The sequence below is a fragment of the Doryrhamphus excisus genome, linkage group LG7 (assembly GCF_037039965.1).
Source record: "Doryrhamphus excisus strain RoL-2023G ecotype Guam linkage group LG7, RoL_Dexc_Guam_v1.1, whole genome shotgun sequence".
NCBI lineage: Eukaryota > Metazoa > Chordata > Actinopteri > Syngnathiformes > Syngnathidae > Doryrhamphus > Doryrhamphus excisus.
In genome coordinates, this window is record NC_136363.1 from 9,303,003 (window position 1) to 9,330,655 (window position 27,653).

At 44.2% G+C, this 27,653-nt stretch overlaps 1 long non-coding RNA gene across 1 annotated transcript; it reads left to right on the forward strand.

Moving 5' to 3' along the window:
* Positions 1 to 720: 720 nt before the first annotated feature.
* On the forward strand, positions 721 to 27,592 carry LOC144899522 (uncharacterized). Its single transcript, XR_013627695.1, has 3 exons — positions 721 to 796; positions 24,454 to 24,562; positions 27,353 to 27,592. It is a non-coding gene; the product is annotated as an uncharacterized LOC144899522 (long non-coding RNA).
* The last annotated feature ends 61 nt before the right edge of the window (positions 27,593 to 27,653 follow it).

The following is a 27,653-nucleotide window of genomic DNA, read 5'->3' on the forward strand; positions in this document are numbered from 1 at the left end:
ATAGAGCGGGAGCATGAGAGAAAGAGATGTGGCCGCTTTGCCATGCTGCTGCTTTGACTATTGATCTGCTGTCAGATGCTGGAAGACGGATGGAGGAGCTTCCCGCTGTCTTCTTCTTTCCTCCATCCTCCACCCCCCCCCTCCCCACCCACCCGGCCTATTTGCTCTTTACAAGGCTGACAGCGGTAGTGTCGTTTGCCTATAGTCCCTGACCTCTTCAAATCACAACATCCATGTGATCCTTCTCTCCTTTTTTATATCACAACCCTGTGTGTCATCATTGCAAGCAATATGTGGCTTTTCTGTTGCCGCGACAACCCCATGGAACTCTGCTTTGATACACACAACAGTGCCTCTTAGTGGATGCATTTGCATCCTACCGCTTGTTATTTGTCAACGTTTTTCCAAAGTGCAGCCTGTGGCTAAAGTCACAATATTAAGAATATTAATGAAATATTTCAATATTTTTAGCCCCCCTCATTCTTGCCGTCCCTCCTGTGGCCCATAGCTAAAACCGCCACTGCACAGGATATCCTGTACCTCATTTTACGACAAGTGGCCTGCACACACAACCTCAAGAAAGGTGTTCACAATCGACTTTAAACGTGTGATCTATACGAATTGAAGCAAAGAACACTCATTTGCAATGTATACAGAATAAACACACTTTGACTGCAAATCAATAATGTGAAGTCAACCTGACCAAGTCTTGTATCCCACAGGGTGAGCGCCGCGGGAGGGCCAGCTCAGCTCCAGATGTCCCGTGGAGATGGATAGACGGATGGCAAATGGAAAGGTACTGCTCACGGTGACTTTCTATAGAGTATGATATATAAATGAATGCAAATCAGGCAGCATATGGCGTCACATTCACTAAACGCTGAAATGGCATGTCTATTTTTCAATGTAAAATGCTCCCTGGTACCTCACTGAGGATTCATTTCATATGGAAAATGCTTTTATCGGTCGATGCAAGTGATTTTACAAAGAATGGAGGCATTTGTTTCTCTCCCTCCTAATCGTCCTCATCCATCTTGCTCACATTAAGACAGGAAATTAATTATGAAGCCAACTTCCTGTTTAATGAAGCTCAAAAGACATAAACACACAGGAGCCACAGCACCGAAAATACAGCCTAATTTGGAGTGTCAGGCATAATGCATAAACAAAAACTTTAGTTATTACCGTTACTCGGTTGGGATTGATGGTGGCAGAGAGGTCATTCATTTTGATGTATTCATTAGAGAGGCATTTACAATACATATATGTTTGTCTATATGTGCCCTGTGATTGGCTGGGGACCCGTCCAGGGTGTACCCCGCCTCTCACCCAAAGACAGTTGGGATAGGCTTTAGCATGCCCGCTGCATAGAAAATGGATGCCATCTACTTCCTGTAGTAGTGACATTAGGGGTGTTATTTCACAGGGTCCGAAATGCTTTATGCTTTAACCACAAAAGATATTCAACTTATAAATAAGGAATCCTGCTTTATGGAAATTCACTTATAACGATTGGGTATAGAACCAATTAACGGCAAAAAAAAGATTACTGGATTTGTCGTCTCGGATTGACCATAGAAGTGACTGGTCATATGAAATAGTCCATAAAGCCCATCACCAATGCACAGAAATGCATGTTGGATCTTATTTATGAAAAAAAATTGTAGTTGGATGAGTTTGGTGCGGAAGAGCCTCACTGCATTGACTTTAACCCCATAAAACAACATTGGGATCTTTTCCTATAGGGATAATGGCGGGGTGTCCCAATAGTTTTGGCCACCTAGTGTAAATATGAAATGCACAGATGCTCAGCCGCCCACACACACAACAACAGACGTGCAAAAAAGACCACCGTAGGGGGGGGTTCATAAAAAAAAAGCAGAGTGCTGCTCATCCATCTGGGCCACAGACTGCTGCGTGTCAGAATTAATCACTAGAGGACGACACAGGCGCCCAGGGAGAGGCGGATCATCAGAACCTGCCGAAAAACAAAAACACAAGCGCAGAGGCGAGTAAGTGGATATGTTGTTTGTTTCAGAGCGGGTTTGATCTGCCCCTCGGCAGGTGCAAAAGGTAGAGTCCCATTTTGAATGCCTTTTGTTTTATTCCTGCTCTTCTTTTCCTTTGTTTTTACATTATTTCTCTCAAAGCAAAGACATTTCTCAAGCGTTATTTTGCTCCAGTCTGCTTCGGCAGCCGTTCCCTACCCGAAGGCGTGTGATGATGAGCTCAGCCATGCAAAGTAAAGCACACAAACAATGCATGACCTTTACGTGCCCCCCCCCCCCCCCCCCCCCACACCACCACCACCACCACCAAAACCCCTTCAATGACAGTGTGCAATGCAGATGGAGGTTCCTTATCATGGTGCATGGTGCACACTGGTTGTCCTCTCCATTCAAAATGTCCAGCTGAGAAATCACCATATGTCAACCAACCCCTCCCCCACCCTTGATAATGTACTTTAATAGTAAGAATAACATCAATAATGAACATGTCGCTGTACTGAAGCAACACCAAGTCATTTCCCCACTCGGCTTTCTCCAGCTGTTCCCAAATGTGGTGACATCATCTCCCCCCACTGCAACCTGACACGGCATGACTTCATTAGTGACCCAATTGCCTGGATGTCCTGTCTGCAGCCCTGGCACAAAAAAAAACAGATAAAAAGTCATGATGCTGTGACTCAGCAGCCCATGTAGTCATGCTTTTAGTCATGAAAGGAGGAGGTAGCACCAAATAAAGTACAGTGTACAGTTTCACTAAATTTCACTTTAACGATTTGTGTTCTCATTCTTGTAATATATAGTGGCTACCTCATCTATTCTATTTTATTTTTTCAGTATTATTTGGTTTATTTTTCCCATGCATAAAAATAAATCCTGATATTGTACTCAAATAGAAGCATACATTACAGTGGCAGTTGCATTATGACGTCACCAGACTTCATCATCATCATCATTTACAGCGGGTTATCAAACACCAAGTGTATTTCCCGCAGCGCATTCTCCCATGGCTGTGACTACTTCCACCTTTTTGTTGTGTTTTTTTTTTAAATCTTGATCCCCACTCCCCCCAACACACCTTATGGAGATTGGCGCTGCTAAAACAAAAAATGTTTGGGAACCACTGGGTTGATTAGACAGTCTAAATCAGGGGTCTCAAACCCACGGCCCGCTAGTTTGAGGCCCCCACCTTGATACCAAAGTTTAATGTTGAAATGACAGTTAAAAGCTGTGTGCACACCGGACACAATTAACATGATTTTGCCCCGCCCATACTGTTACCCTACCCTGTTACCCCGCCCTGTTTTGCTTTGGATTAGCAATGAAGCTAAAGGCTTATGACGCTAGGTACAAATAAATGCAGGAAATGATTTGGAATAAAAGGGAAAATACACGTCAAGATAAAGCATCTCATCAAACATGTTGTTAAAGTTACGACGCTGCTCCCAGATGGAACTGAGTACGATGCTAACTAAATTATTAAGTTTCATTAATGTTCATGTTAAAGGTTAAATAACTGTTAATACTGTACATTTGAATCTGGTTTCTTACGTTTTTCTTATTTGCTGTTTTATTATTATTTTACTTATTTATTACTGATTGATTGATTTATTATCTTTATTCTTAATTTGTTTATTTTTTTATCTTATTTTGTGTATAGAAAAATAAAAGATATTTGAGAACAGTGGAATGTTTTATCAGATATTTTGGTGTGGAAAACCGGAACCAAAGTACTGAAAAAGTGTAGGGTATAGCAGACGCAAAAGCATTGAAGATGTTTTTTTTTTAATTGATTTTTTTTCCAGTTTTTAATAAATGCGTTTTGGGTTCTTTTTGAAAACCTGATGCGGCCCGGCTTCACCCAGAACCTAGCTCTGGTGGCCCCCAGGTCAATTGAGTTTGAGACCCTTGGTCTAAATTGTCCATATAGTTATGAACGCTTGTTTGTCTATACTGTATCTGCCCTGTGATTGGCTGGTGACCATTCCATGGTGTGTCCCGCCTCTCCCCTCTAGAAGTCAGCTGGGTGATTTATTGTGATGCGGTGCCAGATAAACCAGCCTGTACAGAAACCTCTGATAGGTTAAAAATGACATCAGTGTGTCAGTCTTTTAGTCGTAAATGACATTGACGAGCTGCTACCACAAAACAAAAGGACAAAGCGGAGCTAAATGTGGGTTCATGATTTGTCATTCGAGAAGACCGTGGCTTTACGTTATAGAATAATAAAGTGCATGCCGATGAAAGTTAATGAATGAAGCACTTTTAATTATTTGGAAACAATTTTTGCAACAGAACCCTCATTATGGAGCACTTATTGCATCTTATTACAACACTGTCGCAGGATAATGAGAGCCCCAGGAGTTTTAATGAGATTGCCAGAGTAAATAGTATAAAACACAACATGAGGCTAAAAAACATCACATTTAATCTAAATATTGCCATTCTACCAGAAGATGTATTTTGCAGGAAATAGCCGTGAATGTACAAACAGGCAGACATTCGACAATACGGCAGTAAGAGCAACACTAGAATAATGCAATCACCAGAATCCCTGCATTGATGGGATGAGAGGTATTATAGAAAAGTACACACATGTCATTTGAAGACCTGTTTGGTAAGCTAATGGAAAAGGTTGTAGTAATTAAGCCAAGGATTGTGGAGTGTTCCGCTGATGAGGGCTGGAGTGAGCATTTAGGAGAAGAGGGCAGCTTCCAACTGGAGTGCCGTACTCGCTCTCATCCCTCTTTTGCTCCATTTATGAGCCACAATAGATTTCTTAGCATCACTATGGAAACAGAGAGGTTGTAATCAGCCAGCGACATTCTAAGTGGGGCTTGAACAAAACCCACCATAATGACGGTGGGAGCTGGTGGAAAAACATGTTGATTTGAGAACGACGGGAGGAAAAACAATGGATGATTTTAGCATTGTTCACATCGTTTAAGCCCTGTGATTGATGTTTCTCCATCATTAAGGAGGTATAATAAGAAAGTGGCCATCAGTCAACCATAATGGGGATGTGATTGGAGCACGCCACAAAAAAAGTTCAAACTCCTCGACAACGCTAATTGTACAGCCGAGGGTGGGTCTGTGATTGGAAACAGCTTGTCACTAAGAATCCCCTTGCCCGTGCACAAGAATATGTGAAGGGGAATTGTTTGTATGATTTAATGGTTAATGCTGAGTACACTCGCACATTTCAAGAGCAACTTACAGTCTGGAATATCTTCTCAAGCGGCTATGCTATAGAAATGAAACTTAGATATACTTCACAGTAGTCAATCCTTGTCTAAATGAAGGCATACATATTGAATTATATTAAATATAAATATGGAAGGATGGCTGTATTATAATTAGGGATGTCCGATATCGGTATAAAAATGAGATATCGGTCGATATCGGTATGCTGTATACAAGAGTGGTGTGTCGGTCATGAACAAACGGGTCAAAAGAACTAGTTCTTTTTTTGTGAATGCTATGAACGAGGTCACCGCACCTAAAATACCCGTTCAGTCAGTTCAGTTGCAAATGCTTTTTTTTGATTGGCTGGAGAGTCAGTTTACTGTTCCTTATGCAGGATGGGACTATCTGAGTGCTTGTCTCCATTATCCTATTGTCACGCCTCGCTCTGTGGATGGGTGGGGTTAGTCATCACGTGTTGTTGCGCTGTTCAGTCGGAACGAACGTGAACATAGAATGAATGAACTGTGAATGGGCTGACCGGGTCTATGCACAGGGGGCGATCACAGGCTAACGACCAATTGACCAAAATGAACGGATCTTTTTACTGGATGAACCGGAATGATCCGGTTCACTGAAATGAACGGTTTTGCCCACCACTAGTATACAACACATGTGTTTATTCCACCAAAGGAGATATGTCATCTTACACATATCGGTATCACTGTATGTATATTATTAAACTATGTATCATTACTGCATAAGATTTATGCATAACACTTTTGCAAATCACACTAAAAGCACTATTTAATGGGGGGAAAGACCCCGTAAAACATGTAATAAAATTGATTATACATAAATATTTTATTTACCACATCAAATCTTCAGCCCAAACTAAAAATGTAACATTTTGTATATTTTTTTCTTATTTTGTTCGCATTCCACATTTCCTCGTGCCCCTTTTTTAGTAATAAGAAAGTGGTGTCCAAAGTGCAGCCCGGGGTCCATTTGTGGCCCACAGTCTGTTTGTCATTGACCCACGGTACGCTGTAGAGATAAAATTATGGGGAAAGAAAATGGGAAAAACAGAGCAAAATGAAACACACAAGATATGTAATATTAGGTAATATATATACGTATATATATATATCCTTGGGAAAACATTATATGTCTGGATTACAGTAAATTATCCTCAATATGTGGTAAAATGGGACCAAATCAGTCTTAAGAGTAGAGAGTGTAGGCAAATATGAAAGTCTCCTCGTGGAGTTTTATTGAATAAGAAAAAATAATCCTGTAAATTCCATACAAATAGTCAGACTTTTGTATTGAGCATCAAAACAACCTCCAAGGTGCCTGAAGAGAACGAGAAGCTCCTAATCATTGTTGTTTGGATCAGGATGCGTCACATCTGCCGTTATAAGACACACTCAAGCCTTTAATACATCCTCCTTTCCTGTTGGACCTGGTTCAAATGAGAATGCATGTTAATTATTAATTAAGACAAAAGAGGTGGTAGTGGTGGTGGGGGGGGGGGGGGGGGGGTCACTACACTAACAAAAATGGCAACCGGGCCCACAGTAACCACAATTTCACCCCCTTTCAGATGAGTGGGCAGCATGATGAGATACAGACAGAAGCCCCCTCACCTTGGTGAGCAGATCGCTTCCACAGTGGGACAGTCTGATGCCTCACCGTCCCCTGGGGCGGTGTGTGGGTGTGTGTTGTAACATATACATATACTGTATCTGTGTGTGTGTGTGTGTGTGTGTGAGAGAGAGAGAGAGAGCTGAAGCTTTCCAGACTGGCAGCCTTCAGCCGCCCACAGAGAAGGAAAAGAAAAATAAAGGTGGGTGAGGGGCTTTTCTTTGTCCTACACTTCACTTGTGATGCACCTGAAGATGTAAGGAGGGGTGAAAATGGCGGCGGGAGGCGGAGGTGCGGGGGGGTGATCCTGGTAATCAAAGCCTGGAGTGGAAAAAAAAAATCCGAAAACATAATTAAGGCATAAGGTGAGAGATGAAAAAGAACTGATGGGGAGGGGGTGATGTGAGTAGATGGGGCATAATAGCCTAGCTTCTTGAAGATGACACCCCCTCCTCGCCCCATCTGTGTTATTTTACTGTGTTAAAGCACTAAAAAAAATCATAAAACCAGAACCAAAACTTCTCTTTCTCCAGGTTTCAATTCAGCATAGTCCTGATTTGTCACACAATAAAAACATTGCCAAAGTTGGGAATTGTGACACATTTTCTGGAAGACCGTTCCAGATTTTGGCAGCATAAAACTGAAATGCAGCCTCGCTGTGTTTAGAAGTGTCTCTGATGTTTATTTTCACACATAACAAGGATAGGATTGTCTTTGGCTTGGTAAAAATGTGCATTGGTTCTCCTTCAGTATGCAGGTGTACCTAATGATGTTGCCAGTTAGTCCCATCCTTCCCTTCCTAACGTTTAGCATTTTATGACGGCAGGGGAACATGGGTGTATTGTTACTCTCACTCACAACTCAAGGGCTCATGTTGACTTACAAACCGTGAAGGCCACTCCAAATACATCCACCCGCGTACATGTGGAATGATGGGATGACCTCACATTGCATGACAGCCCTTTTACTGCGCTTCCCCTTCTTCCCAAGCTCGCCTAATGGTCTTATCTAACAGAAATCACCACTGGGAAGAAGAAGAGGAGGTGGAGGAGCGAGGATGATGGAGCCACTCTGTGTGTGTGTGTGTGTGTGTGTGTGCTGTCGTCACAAGGTCGAGTCTGCTTTGACTGCTCTGATCAATAATGCAACAAGGAGGGAGGCAGTAGTGGGGGGGGGGGGTGCACAGAGAATGGTCTTTGATTCGGATGACTCACAGGGATACAGTGGAGCGGGCGGAGAGACGCAAAAGGAGGGCGAGATCAAACGGGAGAGGAGAGAGCAGACAGAAGATAGTCTCTTGTGTGGCCCGTGCAATGAAACACGGAGGGAAATCCGTACTATATAGGCTTCTTCATCAGCAATGTATACACGAGCCTAACGATGGGACATTTAGTGTACGCAGCTAGTATAGGGTGATGGGCACCCCCGGTCTATGTTGTGTACATCTACCTTTACAGCTTAATGTCTATAGGATTTGTACGCACTCTTCTAACCAGTTACGTCCATGTTCAAACAGCCAAAACTCTTGTGAGTCACGCTCCTCTTTCACTGTCTGCCTCTCAGCCTGACCCAGATACCCAAGTACAGCGGGAGGGGCCACACAAAAGCAAGTTGGGGAATCAGCATGTTTTTTTTATAATTAGCTACATTAATATTGCCATTGTCTGCATTTTATGATGTAATTAGGCAATGCCTTGTGTATACCGCATGTGTGTGTTTAGAAGCTCACGCCTTCCGCTATGTTAGCTCCTTAGTGAGGTTGAAACAACCAAATCGTGAGATTACCCGTCGAGTCACGATTACCCTCGCTATATCCGCATCCTCACTGGCCCCGGTGGTCAGAAGTCAGCGGTAAGCCGTAACGCCATCCTGACACCTCATTGCTCCTTCTCTCCCCCCCACATATTCTCTTGATGCCTGCTGCCTTCTCGCCAGGCTGGGTCGTCATGGCAACAACAGAATGCTTATCTGGATGCTGAGAGAATCCCTAGCGCGTGCAATGGAACATATGGTGTGGTGGCTCCTCTGCATCCCACAGTGATGGAGGTGTCCCGAATAATGATGCCAAAAATCAGTGCTCAGGTACTTCATCGTCATCTTGGAGGTGCGTTTAGGCTCCTCATCACGTAGGAAAACAACCATGCAGTCCAGTTTCCCCAGGGTGGTGCTTCACAATGTCACACAACACGTTGGAATTCATGTTTCCTCTCACTGAACCGCAGCGCTCATGCGTCCCATGACAATGAAGCTAGCACCGCTACCATACAGTTATCTTGCTACTCAGGCAATAATGGTGGCGTGTTTGAATCGTTTTAATTTAGTAGGACTGCTAAACAAACTGTACACTAATTACTCTAAAGTACATCCAAGTCATTTTGATAGCATTGTCTATTGAAAAATAAAAATGGCTGCTAAAATGCTCGGAGTGACTTGTAGAATACTGTATCTGTCATTAATGTTGTTGTTAATTGTTAATCAGTGTGAATTGTGCACTCATTGGACGAACTCTCACTATTTATGAAGCATTAGGTTTAAAAAAAAAAAACAAATTGATAAAGAAATATGAACTTGCAATGATTCTCTGTTCCGTTTTTGCCCGAAAAGCTCCAAGTTTTTATTTCCCAGTCTCCTCAAATGCATCACACAAAGGGATGGTTGTACAGGACACCCCATTTGCAAATGTTTGAGTTATCATGCTCAGGTATCACCCACTGGGCCTAAAAAGGGTCTTTCGGTGACCAATGCAATAAGTGTAATGTGATTAAATCTCCATTAGAGAACAGGATTTTATGAGACTAATTGAGTTGCCATGGATTTGTACCGTTCACTCAGCTATGACATGAATTTTGTTGTCTTTTTCGAAGAACATTCTGAGTCAAACACAATGCAATTTGGAGCCAATTACAAGGAAGCGAGTTGTGAAAAGGCGCAGCCTCACAATTGGATATGGATTGGTCAGAAAGTGTGAAAGACAGCTGTTGGTGCAACTTGTTGAAGTTGTGTTGGCATCAGTGGGTGCTGAGGTTGTTGTACTGCCGCTCACTGTGCAAAGTACAAAGATGTACAAAGTACAAAGACTGGTTGTAAAAGTACAATAATGATTTCTTTTCATGGCACGCTTATCCCAAAAGGTCACCTGCGATGTCAACAGCTTGGCGAGATAGAGATCTTTTATTAACCTTTCTTTTCTTTGCTGTACTACTTCGAGTGTACCTCAGTGGGGAAATGAAAGCAAACAAAGCAGATGAGAAGAGTTGTTTAGTTTTGCTTGGAGGTCAGCAGAGTGGTGCTGCTGAGTACAACAAATTGATGCATTTCATCTTCCTTTAGTTATGTCTGCACGGCGAATGGGCACTACAGCCATGTCTTTCCAAGGTCGGTGTCATTGGAAAGAAACCAAAAGGGGATGTACTCGTGGGTGCTGCGGCAAAGCATCTTAAATTGTTGATATGTTTTCAGTGTGCGAATCCATCACGGAGTGCGGCAAGGGCGGATGTCATTTGTTACTACACTCTCCCTTGATTTCCACAGAGGTTTGACTCATGCTCGGAAATAAACTTGGGGCTGTGTCCAGTGCAAGCTATGAAATATAAACTCTGATATATATATATATATATATATATATATATATATATATATATATATATATATACATATATAGGTTTAGAAGGGTCATATAATAACAATGCAGGTAATGCTTGGGTTACTATAGGGTGCACTCACTAACTTTAGTAAGAGAACCACACCAAGTCGCAGGTGTCCATATTGGAACATGGAATATTCATTCATTCATTCATTCATTCATTTTCTGCCGCTTATTCTCACAAGGGTCGCGGGGGTCTCCTAGCTATGAGGGCTGCATGCTAACCAGTCGGCCGCTGTTCAGCCCTGGAATATTTAGTACATAGAAATATACCAAACAGTTAATGTGAAATGGCAAGTAAAACAGGAAGAGTCGTTCATCGCTGTCCTCATCCTCCTCCTAGGAAGTAAAAGTCATCCTCTTCAAGTTTTGGAACTAAACATCCCCACAATGCCCTCAGCTTCCACGCTGACGGTGTCTGTCCTGCTTTCATTGTCGCTACTAGCATCACCCCCGCCCCCAGGCAAATCAGCCCCCAAGGTCGTGCTGTCCTCCACAACACACAGCGCATCAGAGGATTTCCCAACACAATTTCATGCTGTCATGATCCACCGGTAGACACGAGCAAAAGCGGCCCAAACTTCTACTTGAAAGCCGCTTCTGTGTTGAAATAAAAAAATGTCACCAAATGAAGAATTTGTTTTGGATCCATGCACCAACCACTGGAACCCACAAAAGTAGAGATAACGCTATTCTATGTGCAGTAGTAAAGACGACAGAACTAATCCACCTCCCCAGCTCACTTGTTCCATGTGCATGTGCAGCAGATGAGTAATGAATGAGTCAGTATTCTTGTTACGTCACCGCCTCAGCACAGAGGCGTGCGTTCATGTGCCGCTTTGTTTGAGACTGGGGTGTGCATGCATGTGTGATTAAAACTCAACGAGCAGAGAGTGGCATGCATTTGCTCCTGGTGGTCAGACTCAGATGTTTACCACCGAGATATATGACCTCTAATGTGGTATGATAGCGACTAATTGTTGTTTTATTTTTCAAAGTGTGATATAATGAGCCTCTGTTCAGAGAACACAAAATGCCCCCCCCCCTTCCGAAAAACTGACTTCACGGGGTCTATTTTGTGACTCTTTTTTTCTTCATTTTTTCAAGCCTTCATTTATGAAGTCTTCAGGTGCCTTTTTGTGTCCAACATGCATAATGGTGTTTCTGTTGGTCAACTTAATTGGATGATGTGAAATGATCCAGGGAAGTTTGAATTGGATTCAGAGTGAGGATCTAGTGTTTATGTAAACCAGGGGTCTCAAACACGCAGCCCGCGGGCCAAATGTGGCCCGCAGGACACTAGTTTGAGGCCCCCGCCTTGATATGAAAGTTTAATGTTAGTGCGGCCCGCGCAAGTTTGATATGGATGCTGTATGGTATCATGTACCCAGAAAAAATTATTACGTTTGATTAATGTTCATGTTAAAGGTTAAATAACTGTTAATAGCTATCCTCCCTATCCGTGTGGAAGTGGTAAGTTTTTGGCTATTTAAGTTTAAAGGAAATAACTTGAAGGCTACCGTTTAGGTCGCTAGCTCTCTAGTTTGCGAGTTAGCATGTGTCTCGAGACCCTGCAGTTGCGCAATATGTTGTAAATAAAAAAAGTATAAATGTGACTATAGTTGTCTACAGGGCTGTGACTATCATGTCTACAGGGCTCTAATAATGCTTTGTTAATTTTAATCTGAAAAAAATAATTTGTCTACCCACCAACTATATGTGGTTTCTTAAGTTTTTATTATTTGCCGTTTTATTATTATTACATTTATTTATTTATTACTGATTGATTTTCTTTATTCTTGATTTGTTTATTTATTTTTCATCTTATTTTGTGTAGAAAAATAAAAAGTAAGATATTTGAGAATAGTGGAATGTTTTATCAGAGCTTTTCTTGTAGAAAATTGGAACCAAAGCGAAATTTTTTTGGTTTTAATAAATGCGTTTTTTTGGTTTTTTTTTTTGGAAAACCTGATGCGGCCCAGTCTCACCCAGAGCCTAGCTCCAGTGGCCCCCCAAGTAAATTGAGTTTGAGCCCCCTGATGTAAACTGTAAAAAGTTTGAGAACCACTACTCCACAGCTTACATCTTTGAAGTTCATTCATAGAGAAAGAAATAGATTTTCTAGTAAGACTCCCCCAGAGTGCGGCATCGACCAAATTGACTACGTTGCAAGTGGCTAGTAGCGGGACTATGGTAATGCTATGCTAATGAGGTGTGAAACCGGGTTAAAAGTGAACACATGCGTCTGGCTGCGTAATCACTCAGGAGTCTGGCTGTTTGAGCCGATGTATGCTAATTCAAGAAATGTGTCGCATGGTAATTTGATAGCGTTCGACACTGTCTCAGCACCCCCCCGGACACCGCCATTTTCACCTTTCTTTTCGGCTTGCCTCAGCACCGCTGAGATGTGTGTGGTAGACTCAAGATTGTGCATTAAAACAAAGGTGATTGTCCTCTGTACGAATACATTATTTAGCATTACCGGGACATCTGACCATCATTCAGCCAACAGGAAGTACAGTCGAAGGTCACTGATGTTGGACAGGGCCTGTCCTCACAGGCATTATACTGTGATTATACTATTTTTCAACAAGTTTAGTCTCAGGGATCCCGTAATAGTGCACTGGAACTGTACTGGTTGGTGTATTATGTGTTTGTCCACACCATACCAACCCATGTAGATATGCTGAGATGTTTTTTTTTTAAGAAAACCCAGCCTGCATCTTAGTTTTGTGTTATTGGTGACGGGCATTTTTGTCACGGTTGCGCTTGGCGGTGTTGCGATACGACCCCAGGATGCAGAGAGCAGGACCAAAAGTGCAAATAAAAGGTAGTTTAATGCAAAAAATGGCAGCAGCAGGAAAACACAACAACCACTACAAAGCAAAGACAATTCCCAATGAAACCACAACAGAAAGAGCACGCAGCTGAACTAAATAGGGATAATGAAATTAGAAGCAGGTGTGTGAAAAGAGCAGGGGTAAGGAAAACGGAAGAGAACAACAAAGGAAGTGGTTAACAAAATAAGGGCATGGAAACCAGAACAGAGGCAAAGAAGGAAACTAAGAGAGCTGTCACGAGGGGGTGAAGCCCGCTCGTGACAGTACCCCCCCCTCAAGGACGGATCCCAGACGTCCCAAAAGTTCCACAGGCAAAGAGGGATGGGAGGCGGGGGGACCGGAGGTGGGTTGCTGGCCGGAGATCTCCGGAGGTCGGCCAGGGTGGCAGGGCCACGCAGGGGGGCGGCCTGAAGGGTGAGCAGCCCGAAGGGAACCGGGCTCCTCTGGAGGACGCCCATGACGGCAGGCCCAGCAGAAGCCATGGATGGACCCCTCTGGGGGGCGGCCAGGGTGGTGGGCCTGGCAGGGGAGGCCAGCCCGCCGTGGAAGAGGTGGCGCCGGAGGAGGTGGCGGTGGTGGCGTGGCGTCCCGCCGTGGAAGAGGTGGCACCGGAGGAGGCAGCGGCGGTGGCGTGGCGTCCCGCCGTGGAAGAGGTGGCACCGGAGGAGGCGGCGGCGGTGGCGTGGCGTCCCGCCGTGGAAGAGGTGGCACCGGAACATGAGGAATGGACCCTCGGTCTTGGCTGGACTGTGGAGCAGAGGAACAGCAAAGTGAGTCTTGGACGAGAGAGAACCTACCGGACAGCACATCCCGGTCAGCTGGCAGAACCGGTTGCGCTGGCGGTCCGGCGGGCTGTTCCTCCTCAGGCGACCAGCTGAGGGCATCATCCCCACACTCCTCGGACAGGGTGTGATGTGCGTCCTCCGACGCACTGCTGGTCGCACTAGCCCTCCCTTCTGAAGGCGGATTCCAGATGCCGTATGCCGCTGGACGTGGAACCGAGGAAGGGAGGAGGGGGACCTGGAGGAGGGTCTTTAGTTCCGCCTGCTCAGCTGCCCGGACCAGGTCTACAAGGGACCTCAGGCGGGGTTTGGGCACAGGAGGAATCCGGGCTGTTATGCTGCTTGGCACGGGAGCCAGGGTTTGGGAACCCTTGGGGCTGCGCGGTTTGGGCACAGGAGGAATCTGGGCCGTCACGCAGCTGGGCACGGGAGCCAGGGTTTGGGAACCCTTGAGGCTGCGCGGTTTGGGCACAGGAGGAATCTGGGCCGACACGCAGCTTGGCACGGGAGCCGGGGTTTGGGAACCCTTTAGGCTGCGTGGCTTGGGCACAGGAGGAATCTGGGCCGTCACGCAGCTTGGCACGGGAGCCGGGGTTTGGGAACCCTTGAGGCTGCGTGGCTTGGGCACAGGAGGGGAACGTGCGCCGCGGTCCTCTTTGTGTTGCATGGGAGGCAACGGGGATTCCGAAGAGGTGGGCAGCTGGGGCTCGGCGGGCAGTTGTGACGTGGGAGTCATCGGCAGCTGCGAGATGGGCCAGCTCTCAGTGTCGGCGTAGGCTGAGGGTTGCGCCCTGGCTTGGCATGGCGAGGAGGAAATGAGCGGCTTCACCTTTCGACGCCGTGGAGCCCTGGCTGGAGGCGGCCGAGACGTACGTCGTTGTCGCGGCCAGGCCGGTGTGTCGTCCACGGGGCCCGGATAAACCCACGCCATGGGTACGAGCGTACCATCCGGCCCCCACACCATGTCCTCCAGTTCCTCCGGAGTGAATCTTGTGCACTCCGCTTCCATTGCCTTCAGGATCTGCCAGGTCCAAAAGTCGCTCTCCGCGAGGTCGTCGTTTGGGTGGTTTCATTCTGTCACGGTTGCGCTTGGCGGTGTTGCGATACGACCCCAGGATGCAGAGAGCAGGACCAAAAGTGCAAATAAAAGGTAGTTTAATGCAAAAAATGGCAGCAGCAGGAAAACACAACAACCACTACAAAGCAAAGACAATTCACAATGAAACCACAACAGAAAGAGCACGCAGCTGAATTAAATAGGGATAATGAAATTAGAAGCAGGTGTGTGAAAAGAGCAGGGGTAAGGAAAACGGAAGAGAACAACAAAGGAAGTGGTTAACAAAATAAGGGCATGGAAACCAGAACAGAGGCAAAGAAGGAAACTAAGAGAGCTGAGAGAACTAAGAGACACATTTTGTTCTGAATATTCAAAATGTATTCTTTTCCAGTATTTGAGAGTGTGCCGAGGGCCAAACAAAAAACAGCCGTGAGCCTTAAATGGTCCCCGGGCCGCACTTTGGACACCCCTGTCTAGAGATGCATATTACTGTTCGAACATCATTAGATAAGTCTGTTTTGCAGAGCAGGGTAGCTATAAATGATGTTGTGCTATAATAGGTCTATATAAACAAGCAGCGTTTGTACCTGTGAATATATGCCAATCAACACATACGTACTGACTTCGCAGTGCCAAGTGTCATTCCAAAATAACCACGGCACTGACACGGCAGAGCCCGCTTCTGCTGAGTCATGCTCAGCCCTTTTTTTTTCCCCAAATAGCCGAGTCACCAAGCAGCTCATGTGGCCTGATAATGTCCCCTTATGTAAGAGCTGTCCTCGCCGAGACGGGTCATACAACAATTTAGTCTCTTTTGTGCAGACGACAACACTGTAATAGAATTAAATTGTGTGAAAGCTGTTTTATTGCCTTTGGATTACTTGGACACAACATGATGGTACTAAATCCTGAAGCGTTCATTCAGGCTTAGCTCCATTGAAAATGTGTGTGTAAGCCCCTTATTAGCTCTATTCCTGTCTGCGCCTACTGTAGTGCACAGGTGCTTACATAGACTTAAGGAGATGACTGACTTTGCGCCGTGTGTGTGTGTGTATGTGTGTGTGTCTTCTCACACAGTGACTGAAACACAGCAGATGACATGAGTGGCATCATGACCTCACACACGTCACACACACCATGCATACCTGCTCATTAGGTGATCATTATCCGATAGTAAAGGCTTCAAATGCGCAGATGGAGTGCCAAGTCAACACGGAATAATTATCAAGTTGAGCATGCTTGCCAATCAGCACGCAAATGGCCCCCCCGATGTCACATTTCCTGGAGGGAACGTGGGATTTACAGCACCACCACCACCACATATATAGCATATATCATCTTGTTCCCAGAGGTATAATTCTTTTTACCTCCATTAAAGAGCAAAATCCCAGTGGTGGGTTTATACACCAGTTGGTCCATAAACCTTGTTCTGAGTCCAGTCACGATCTCCCAAGCTGGTGGTAAATTTTTATCATATATGTATTCATTTAGGGCTGCACGGCGGTCGAGTGGTTAGCGCGCAGACCTCACAGCTAATAGACTAGGGTTCAATTCCACCCTCGGCCATCTCTGTGTGGAGTTTGCATGTTCTCCCCGTGCATGCGTGGGTTTTCTCCGGGTACTCTGATTTCTTCCCACATTCCAAAAACATGCTAGGTTAATTGGCGACTCCAAATTGTCCATAGGTATGAATGTGAGTGTGAATGGTTGAAAATGAATGAATGAATGAATGTATTCATTTATTTACCTTTTCTACAGAGAGTCTGTTGACTGTAGGACACACAAAGTAGCTTTCAATTCTCAGTTACTTCATGTGAACAAAATAACTGTTTTTTGGTGACTTTACATGTCATTTCCATTATTTTTCTACCGCATTATTACCGTGTTTTTTTGTTAGATTTGTTACTAGCATCAGGCACAAATGTGGATGAAATTTAGTGTGGAGCTGTAATCTAACATCTACAAAAAATGGTGTTACATTCAGGTTTGTCCTATATTTGGGTGAAATGGTAGTTTGGGCCCAGTTATGGTTTTCTATGAAATTTTACACCAAAATGTTTCCTGTTTTCTTACATTGTCACGGTTATTGCCCATATGTTTGCCCTGTACTGTATCAGTCTGTGAAATTGAGTGCCCCTGCATGTTCTTGACACACTGATTGTAGATTTTATATGAAGTGCAACTGCTATGTATCTGCATGGCCAGGATGTACGAGAAGTCCACATCGAGTTCCATCCGAAGACAGAGAAAGGAAGGATGCTAATGTTGTCAAGGGGGTCTTTTGTTGGGAAGTTGTTGTTAGTTAGGGCTAAAAACTGAATTTTGAGTGTCTGGGATGGATGACTTGGATTTACATTCACAATTAATAACAAAAAGTGTGCGACATAGTGAATGCTATCTAGCGCTGCAGCATCCTCTCCCATTCTAATCATGCTGTCATCATTCTTTATGCATGGAGGTGCCACATAAATGGGAAGTTGCATCAGTAGCCTGCAGTAAAAAAGGAGGCAGGAAATCGTTGTTTAAACTCCCCCGATACACTTTGCGAAAGTGAGGGGGGGGGGGTGAATAGTGGAATGACGCAATAGCGATACAGAGCTGCAAATGAGAGCCTGAGAGTAAATATGAGTATTCCTCTCTGGAGAGTTGTCCATCCTTGGCAAAGGAATCTGGTTCCTAACAACAACAACAACACAGCAGTGCTTATTTAGCTGCACTCAGCGCCAAAAGTGCTGGAATGAGATCATGCCAGATTTGGTTTAATTAAATTTCGATTAGTCCAATTTTCTTCTCACTGAGGTGTAATTCCTCTTCACTTTCATCCAGCTTGCCCTCGAAGCCGCTGTGACGCACACCTCAGCACAGGATGACATTTTCCTCCCGTGTAGATTCATGACATCACTCATGTAATCCATCTTTATCCCGCCCTCTTCTTGTCAGGTGAACGCCACAGTGCAAAAGAGTGAGGGTGACCTCGGCTTCTATATATAGACGCGGAACCTTTGGCAAGTCTTTACATAGACGCCTACGCTCTAATAGTCGCTTCGTCTTAACACCACTTGTCTGACGTTGTTTTCAGGGAAGGTGAATGATGGCGACGACCCATAAGGAACGGACCATAGCACCATTTAACACTCTTGCTGGGGGGAAAATCATCTGATGAGAACCAAAAATGGTTCCAGGAACACTGATGTTGAGCGTTTTCTTTGTGTGAAGGCAGGCAGGGGGTGAAAGTGGGTTCATGGAAAAGAATCAATGAGAAAGTAGAAGGGAGGGGGTGAAAGATAAAATGCAAAGCTGCTGCTGCAGTCTTTGAGAAGGGATTATGTCCTTCCTACGGCGGATGCTGTTTCTCTGTACTACTGTGTTGTGTATCTTATGGCTGGCTGTGACCTAATTTGCTTCACTTGGATGTCACCTAATGCTGTAAAAGGACATTATGTTTCTTTTTTTACTTACTATGTACCTGTAGCAAATACTCTCAATTGCTGGAGGGTTATTTTTGTGTATTTTTAGTATTATTGTAAATTGTCTTTTCCGTTTTACAGCGCAAATTCTCAGTGACAGACAAATGTCAAGTCGCATGCTGGCATTCTTAACTATCCTACAAGTGTAAAAACAAGTTAATTATTCTTCAATTCAACATTTTTGGTTAGAATTTTTTTTTATCCATCTAAATATTGGTCTTTTTTGCAGGAAACACGCATCAATCCGCCTGCTGCAGTCACCGGCTTCATAGTCTATAATCACAAATAACTGCTGTGGTCTGTAGGTAAAATACATAGCAAAACATTAACAACTGTGGCTGTAGGCAACCTCCGGATGTACACTAACGCACTTCCTCGTGCCATTTAATCAGGAAGTGTGTCCAAACTTGTCAATGGCAAATCATGATACTTCAAATGCTAGCTCCATTCAGCGTCCAGCAACTTTATCTACCTCTGTATGCGCTGGAAAATGTTTGTTGTTGGTGTGGAACTCGTGCATGCTACACTCCTTTGCATTTAATTGTTGCCCCCAAAATTTTTGTCTCTCTCCCATTTCATTTTTGTTCTAGGTGCCATACTTGTACATTCCGAACTACAATCCATCTAAATGACAAAAAAAATATCTTATTTATAAGGATGACTTGAGTGCGTTCTTGCACTTGAAAGGGGAAAATAGTCCAGCTCACATGCAAAAAAATATAATAATATATAATATAAATATTCCATGACCTTTTATTGTAGTCGTGTCTTCTCAGCTTGAATGACTTCACTGGTGAGTCACCCTAAACAGTCAGTGCCCAAAGGGGTTCCTTGAGGACACCATCGCTGGCTGAACATTCTCCAATTATCTCTGAAAAAGATGCTCATGGAGCCACCCAGCTGTGGGTGAGTTTAAAAGTCCACTTCTCCGCCGCTCCATGACGTAGTCTTACATAATGTCTAAGCCAGTGTTGCCACTGGTGGTCACTGATGGCTAAGCTGCTCAGACAGTGAACTCAACTTAACTGGGTCTGCATTGGACAGATACGTTGCACTGAGTGAGGGATGACTCCACTGTGTGTTTGTGGAGCAGCCAGGAATACGGAGAAAAAGAAGCATCCTTTTGGAGAAAAGGCATCATAAAAGCAGACAGAACGACACTTAAATTTAATATTTAATACAAAGTTGGCCTGTCTGTGCGGCTTCTGCTTTCCTAGTAAGATTTTGAGTCCCATTTATGATTGCTCATTCTTCCAGAAGAGCATTTGTGAGAACATTTTTCAGGGCTCTCATCCAACCTGTATAAGAACAGAACAAGGCCTTCTCAATGACAGGAAGTGTCATTGTGGGAGTTATCATAGTGAACCGCAATTCCGTGAATAAATAATAGGAACTTTTAACATTATTAACATTCATTCATTCATTTTCTACCGCTTTTCCTCACAAGGGTCGCGGGGGTGCTGGAGCCTATCCCAGCTGTCTTCGGGCGAGAGGCGGGGTACACCCTGGACTGGTGGCTAGCCAATCGCAGGGCACATATAGACAAACAACCATTCACACTCACATTCATACCTATGGACAATTTGGAGTCGCTAATTAACCTAGCATGTTTTTGGAATGTGGGAGGAAACCGGAGTACCCGGATTAAACCCACGCATGCACGGGGAGAACATGCAAACTCCACACAGGAATTGAACCCTGGTCTCCCAGCTGTGAGGTCTGCGCGCTAACCACTCGACCGCCGTGCCGCCCCATTATTAACATTGACCCCCAAAATCTGGTCATCCAACTCACTTGGGTTTAGTTAATTTAGGTAACGATTCATGGCATTTTCGGTGGATTGTAACGCTGACCAGGCTAAAATGTATGCAACATTTATTTATGTAGTATTGTCCCTTTGGGAAGTTGGTGTACTGTTGGTGTACTTGTGTTTGTGAAAGTAATCATTGCTTAGTGTGCACGGTTGCCATACTAGCATTATATTATCCTCACTTTCACTGCAGAGATGAATGTCATCCATTCAAGGCCGATCACGAAGACCTCCTCCGAGTCATTAGACAAAATGTGGGCAAACACGTTTTTTTGTGTTTCCTCCCACGCCTTCACTTCATTTTCTCAATAGGACAAACTTGACTCTTCCTGCAGATGAACACACAAGTTGTGTGCGGGACGGGTGGGCACCAAGGGGGAAGGGGGGAGGATGATTCAATGCTGCATTTGTCGATTTACTACTTTTGAGAAGGCAAGTGTAGGTTGGGTTTAGTCATCCTTTGGTGTTTGTGTGTGTGTGGTGGTGGGGGTGGGGGCGACTTCGCCAAACACCTACACAATCACACACAAACACACACACACACACACACACTGCATTTGACTGGAGTGAATAGCTCATACCATTTTTTTCCAAGATGGATGTCAACTCCTAAAAAGTTGGGTTCCTAGCTAGCAGCACAAACTGGAAGTCCTTAGCACTTGTGAGTGTGACCAACCACAGTGGAGTGGGTGTGCCTGGAGGCGGGCCGTGGTTGGCATACATTACCCATTAGATCGTTTTCACAGGAAGCACAAAATCCAAAGAAATACTGCTGAATTAGGTGCAGATTCTGGAAGGACTCGAAAGCTTTGTGTGCTGTTTATTGTGTGTAGCTGCTCTATAGAAGTCCACAACTCAATACAAAGGGCCAAAAATTAGCACTATAGGTCCCCTTTAAAATATAAGATAATAGAAGATTCCTGCAATTTGTGTCACCACTTGACATTGAGTGGCGATGGTGAGTCCTGGGGCCAACTCAGTTCAATATACTCCTCAATTCATTGCATTTCTGACCAGCGACAACATCTCTCAATCATTCTCAATTCTCAATAATCCTACACAGTTCATTTAGCATTTATGTTTATGATAGTGTTACCTTCTACACTGTTTTTATAATGAATGTGAATATTTGTCTGTGATTAATATACATGAGGAAAAGGCATTCATGCACACTGCACATAACACACAAGGAGAATCAGACAAACGTGTTGACGCAAAACCACCTGGCAGACTGTATTGCATACACACATAAACACACACACACACACACATCCTCCTTGACAGAGATTAATGAGCTTTTCTTGTTGTTGTTGCGGTGCGGCTCCACATCTGCCTCCGTGGGCGACCACGTCAGCACGAGCCACAAGCCGTATGGCCTGCATGGTCAATTATATCCAGTGACCACTCCATCTAAACACACTCTTACGTCTTATATTTGACCCCAAGCAGCATCCAGCACCCTTAAACCCGTTAAGAGTCCATCAGTCCCCCCGGTCCACAACAACATCCAAAATGTATGTATTTTTTTTTAGCTGGAACCTGGAAAAGAGTGGTTACCATGCATATGAAGTATGAGCAGCACTTAAATGGGGTCAAAGAATGAAAAGGGGGTAGGGAGCGGGTGTCGGCTTGGCATTTATGTGTTGACCTCTGCAGGGGGTCACGTAGGAAAGCAGAAGTTAAAGCCAAATGGTGAAACAAAGGCAGGGTGTGGTGGAGAGTTTTATAGTGTGTGTGTGTGTCTGTGCGTCCCCACTGGGATATAAGACATCTTGTGTGACAATGGGGGTTATGGGTAGCAGCTGACTATAGGCTAAAATATTCAACAAGCAAATTAACATTTGACTCCACCACTTGGGGCATCACCTATTAATGTCACACAGTCTTATTTAATTGGGATTTAAACTCCATCCGCAATTATATTTTGTATTTTGAGGGCATGTGGGGGAACATTCTGGACCTTTGTGGTCACATGATGGAAAGGATATGATTTACTGAATGGATGTATTTTGTGTATTTTGAGTGTCAAAAACCTTCTATTATTTTTTAGTTGCATTTGCATAGCTAGATACCGTTGGCCAAATAAACAACACTATAATCACACCTCTCTCATGGTGTTAATCACAACTAGGCATTATTATGTTTATAAGAATTGGCGCCCCCATTTGTGTTCATCTAAATCATTTGTTTAATATTGTACTTGTTAGCAGTGGGAATGGTGCTTTAATTAAGTTCCCCCGCTCAGCTCTAATACTCATTTCCCAGCAACCCCCTTTCAAAACGCCTCAAGCAAAAAAAAAAAACCCCTCTGGCAAAAACCGCGACATGACAATGACCACACTGTGAGAAGATCCACTTATGTTCTTCCCGTGCACCTTTTAAACGGATGCCATCACTGTCTTAGACGTTTTACAGTACATTAATATGGCGGCTAATTGGCTTTTTGGATCTTCTAGAGTTGACTAATGAGAGACGAGGGTTCAACTCGACAGCGAGACGACATCAGTCGCCGGGCTGTGTCAGAAATGTCACACTCAGGGCTCACAATGTCACCTTTTAACATCGCAGCACTTGAGGCACAGAATGTGCGGGCTTAATTAGAACCAAAGGGAAATGACGGCCTGTTTTGCTCTGCAAATTACACATTCAGTGATGCAGATGAGCAACAAAAGCATCAACGCAAACTGTTATTTTCTACCTATTCATGCCCATCTGTGGTGCTTTTTAAACAACGTCAGTCAATCGCCGCTATCGACGGGGTCCTTAGCGCTGGGCAGGTGCGAGCGAACATCAGGCGGCATATGCCGTCGCTCTGATTTATGGTTTTCATTTAACGCCTTCATCATCCCATTATTGGCACCCTCACGAGCACAGACGCACCCAATCTGTTCTTACTCCCGTTGCATCGATTGCTGACACTCGTGGGTCAGTGGCTCACTGCTTCAAAATATGACGCAGGAAGACAGTGGGGGAGATGATTGCGGGCAGATGGATTGTAAAGATGGCGCATGAAGTGTGCGTCAGTGACAAGCTACGGCTATTTCTCAGAAAGATGAATTACAATTAGAAAACCAGAATAGCAGTCAGTCGTCAAGTTTGGATAGGACCGCTAACGAGTGGGTTAGCATGTTGGCCACACAGTCAGGAGATCAGGAAAACCTGGGTTTGATTCTCCGTTTAGGAATCTCTGTGTGGAGTTTCCGTGTTCTCCCCGTGCATGCGTGGGTTTTCTCCGGGTACTCCGGTTTCCTCCCACATTCCAAAAACATGCTAGGTTAATTAGCGACTCCAAATTGTCCATAGGTATGAATGTGAGTGTGAATGGTTGTTTGTCTATATGTGCCCTGTGATTGGCTGGCCACCAGTCCAGGGTGTACAGTCAGCTTGGATAGGCTCCAGCATAGCCATGACGCACGCGACTGCATGTGAGGAAGGCTCCAGTGAAGAAGGCGGCATAATTTTGACTTTATATCTCACAATCTTGAGTTTTTATCTCCTAGTTATGACTGTCTTATCTCATAATTATGGGTTTTTATCTCATAATTATGGGTTTTTATCTCATAATTTTCAGTTCAATTATAAAAAAAAGAGAACAATATTCCGCAAACATAAGTAGAAAGGTTTGATGGAGTGATTGGATGTTATTAGGATACTTCAGGATGACATAAAATGTCAGCAAACTGTCAGCTACTGTATGGCCCAGATGCAAGTGGACTACAATTTGGACAAACGGCGAAGAAAAAGTCGACCGAGTTTACTTGTAAGTGATTACTTAGTTTATGGGTGAACCAACTAACCAAAACCACGCACACTATTAATGTAAAAAGGCATTCTAGTTGCATCATAGTTTGACTCGTTGATGTTCTGGCATCCATATGGATCAATGAACGTACCATAATGCCATAATTAAGATTCAGATATGCCTTTATTCGTCCCTCAGTGGGGAAATATGTAGGAATGCTGGTGTTACTCATCATTATCAGCAATATCATTCGTATTGTTTTATGTCTGTGTGCAGCCCCAATGAGCCCACTCAAAGAGCGACGTGGAATAGGGCGGAGTGTTGCCGTGGTGACGAATGCAACAGAAGGAAGATGGGGTTCCGCCTCCTGACCCTCACAGAGACGGTGAATGACAGCCACGGAGCCGAAGCGAGACGGGCGCTGGTCACAAAGCAAAGAAAAGACATGGGGGGTAGAGGTCGACCAGCACCCGTGCAAACAAATCGCGTGGGTTTCAGCGACTACTCTCAGCCATTTAGCATTAGCATCCAAAAGACATTATGCTAATCGCATCAAAGGCAGCTAAATGCTGCTTTTGTGTCCCTGGTAGCAAACCAAGGGTACAAGAAGGCCAGGAGGGGGAGATTCAAATAGTGGTTTCCCTGACCTGATGCTGCACCACACTCTTCCAATTTAGATCCAATCCCAAAAGTGGCTAATTTAGCAAAAATTAGAAAAAAGGAGAAAAGCGTGTGTTGGCTAAACTTGTGTCCTTCTGTGTGTTCAAGCACCCTTCAAGCTTGTGGGCGCTGGGGTACCTGCGCATCAATCATTCCAACGAGACGTCACATACAACGCTGACAAAAAGATGCGGAGGAAGAAGGACAGAAAGACGACCTTAACACATCACTGGCGACATCACGCATCCACACGCTGCCAAACAAACGTGTGCGCCACATAAAGTGGATACAAACAGCAGCTAATTCAATTTTGCATCGCTCGCTCTTATTGGATTGGAGGGGAAAAAAGCGTCCTTGACCGCCGTCGCCTGCGTCATTCGCCATAGTGCGAATACTTGTCTTCTCCGGAAGGACTCGCGGGGTCAAAGGGCGATTGTCTGATTTATGGTGCCTTTATGGGCTTATGAGGAAGCACAGGAATATTGATGGCACCGTTACTTAAACATTCGTAATATATATATACAGTGAAGAAAATAAGTATTTGAACACCCTGCTATTTTGCTATTTCTCCCACTTAGAAATCATGGAGGGGTCTGAAATTTTCATCGTAGGTGCATGTCCACTGTGAGAGAGATAAACTAAAAAGAAAAATCCAGAAATCACAATGCATGATTTTTTAACAATTTATTTGTGTGATACAGCTGCAAATAAGTATTTGAACACCTGTGTATCATCTAGAATTCTGACCCTGAAAGACCTGTTAGTCTGCCCATTAGAAGTCCACCTGCACTCCATGTATCATCCTGAATCAGATGCACCTGTTTGAGGTCGTTAGCTGCATAAAGACACCTGTCCACCCCATACAATCAGTAAGACTTTAACTTGTAACATGGCGAAGACCAAAGAGCTGTCCAAAGACACCAGAGACAAAATTGTACACCTCCACAAGGCTGGAAAGGGCTACGGAGCAATTACCAAGCAGCTTGGTGAAAAAAGGTCCACTGTTGGAGCTATCATTAGAAAATGGAAGAAGCTAAACATGACGGTCAATCTCAATCGGAGTGGAGCCCCATGCAAGATATCACCTCGTGGGGTCTCAATGATTCTAAGAAAGGTGAGGAATCAGCCCAGAACTACACGACAGGACTTGGTCAATGACCTGAAAAGAGCTGGGACCACCGTTTCCAAGGTTACTGTAGGTAATACACTAAGACGTCATGATGTGAAATCATGCATGGCACGAAAGGTTCCCCTGCTTAAACCAGCACATGTCAAGGCCCGTCTTAAGTTTGCATATGACCATTTGGATGATACAGAGGAGTCATGGGAGAAAGTTTTATGGTCAGATGAGACCAAAATAGAACTTTTTGGTCATAATTCCAATAAGCGTGTTTGGAGGAAGAAGAATGAAGAGTACAATCCGAAGAACACCATCCCTACTGTGAAGCATGGGGGTGGTAGCATCATGCTTTGGGGGTGTTTTTCTGCACATGGGACAGGACGAGTGCACTGCATTAAAGAGAGGATGACTGGGGCCGTGTATTGTGAGATTTTGGGGAACAACCTCCTTCCCTCTGTCAGAGCATTGAAGATGGGTCGTGGCTGGGTCTTCCAACACGACAACGACCCGAAGCACACAGCCAGGAAAACCAAGGAGTGGCTCCGTAAGAAGCATATCAAGGTTCTAGCATGGCCCAGCCAGTCTCCAGACCTGAACCCAATCGAAAATCTTTGGAGGGAGCTCAAACTCCGTGTTTCTCAGCGACAGCCCAGAAACCTGACTGATCTAGAGAAGATCTGTGTGGAGGAGTGGGCCAAGATCCCTCCTGCAGTGTGTGCAAACCTGGTGAAAAACTACAGGAAACGTTTGACCTCTGTAATAGCAAACAAAGGCTACTGTACCAAATATTAACATTCATTTTCTCAGGTGTTCAAATACTTATTTGCAGCTGTATCACACAAATAAATTGTTAAAAAATCATGCATTGTGATTTCTGGATTTTTCTTTTTAGTTTATCTCTCTCACAGTGGACATGCACCTACGATGAAAATTTCAGACCCCTCCATGATTTCTAAGTGGGAGAAATAGCAAAATAGCAGGGTGTTCAAATACTTATTTTCTTCACTGTATATATACGTATATATATATATATATATATATATATATATATATATATACATATATATACGTATATACGTGTATATATATATATATATATATATATATATATATATATATATATATATATATATGCATGTTGATGTATTACATGCACTCAAAGGACACTTCTTTAAGTACGCCTAATATAATACAGCTGTTTGGTTGTGTCGCTGGGGCTGCTGGCCGCAACATTAGGTACACCGTATACAAAATATTGTGGATGCAGTTAAAAAAAACGCCACACTATCACATGTATTGCTAAATATCTGCAGGAACTAAAATCTAATGTCTTTGGCCTTTAAACATAACTAAAGTCTACATATCAGGTTTGAAAAGGGTGTTTTTCTCAGACAGGAAAGAGTCAGCATCGCTCTGAGCTGTCTTGATGTGACAGGAGACACCTAAGATCACCGCTGCTTGGGATTGATGGCGCTCCCGCTCTAGTTGCATCTCACCACCAACCAGAGAAGTGTCACACAAGCTGCTGTGCATACATATATATGATGCTTAAAGTGTTTACTACCAATAATGTATCACAGTAACAGTGGAAGTCATCTTCAGACTGGAGGAGTACACCGCTATTGTCTTCATGAAACATCACTCAGCCTGCCGAGGCCAAACAAGGTGTGTCCAGGGGTCCTCAAAAGGGCTGCCT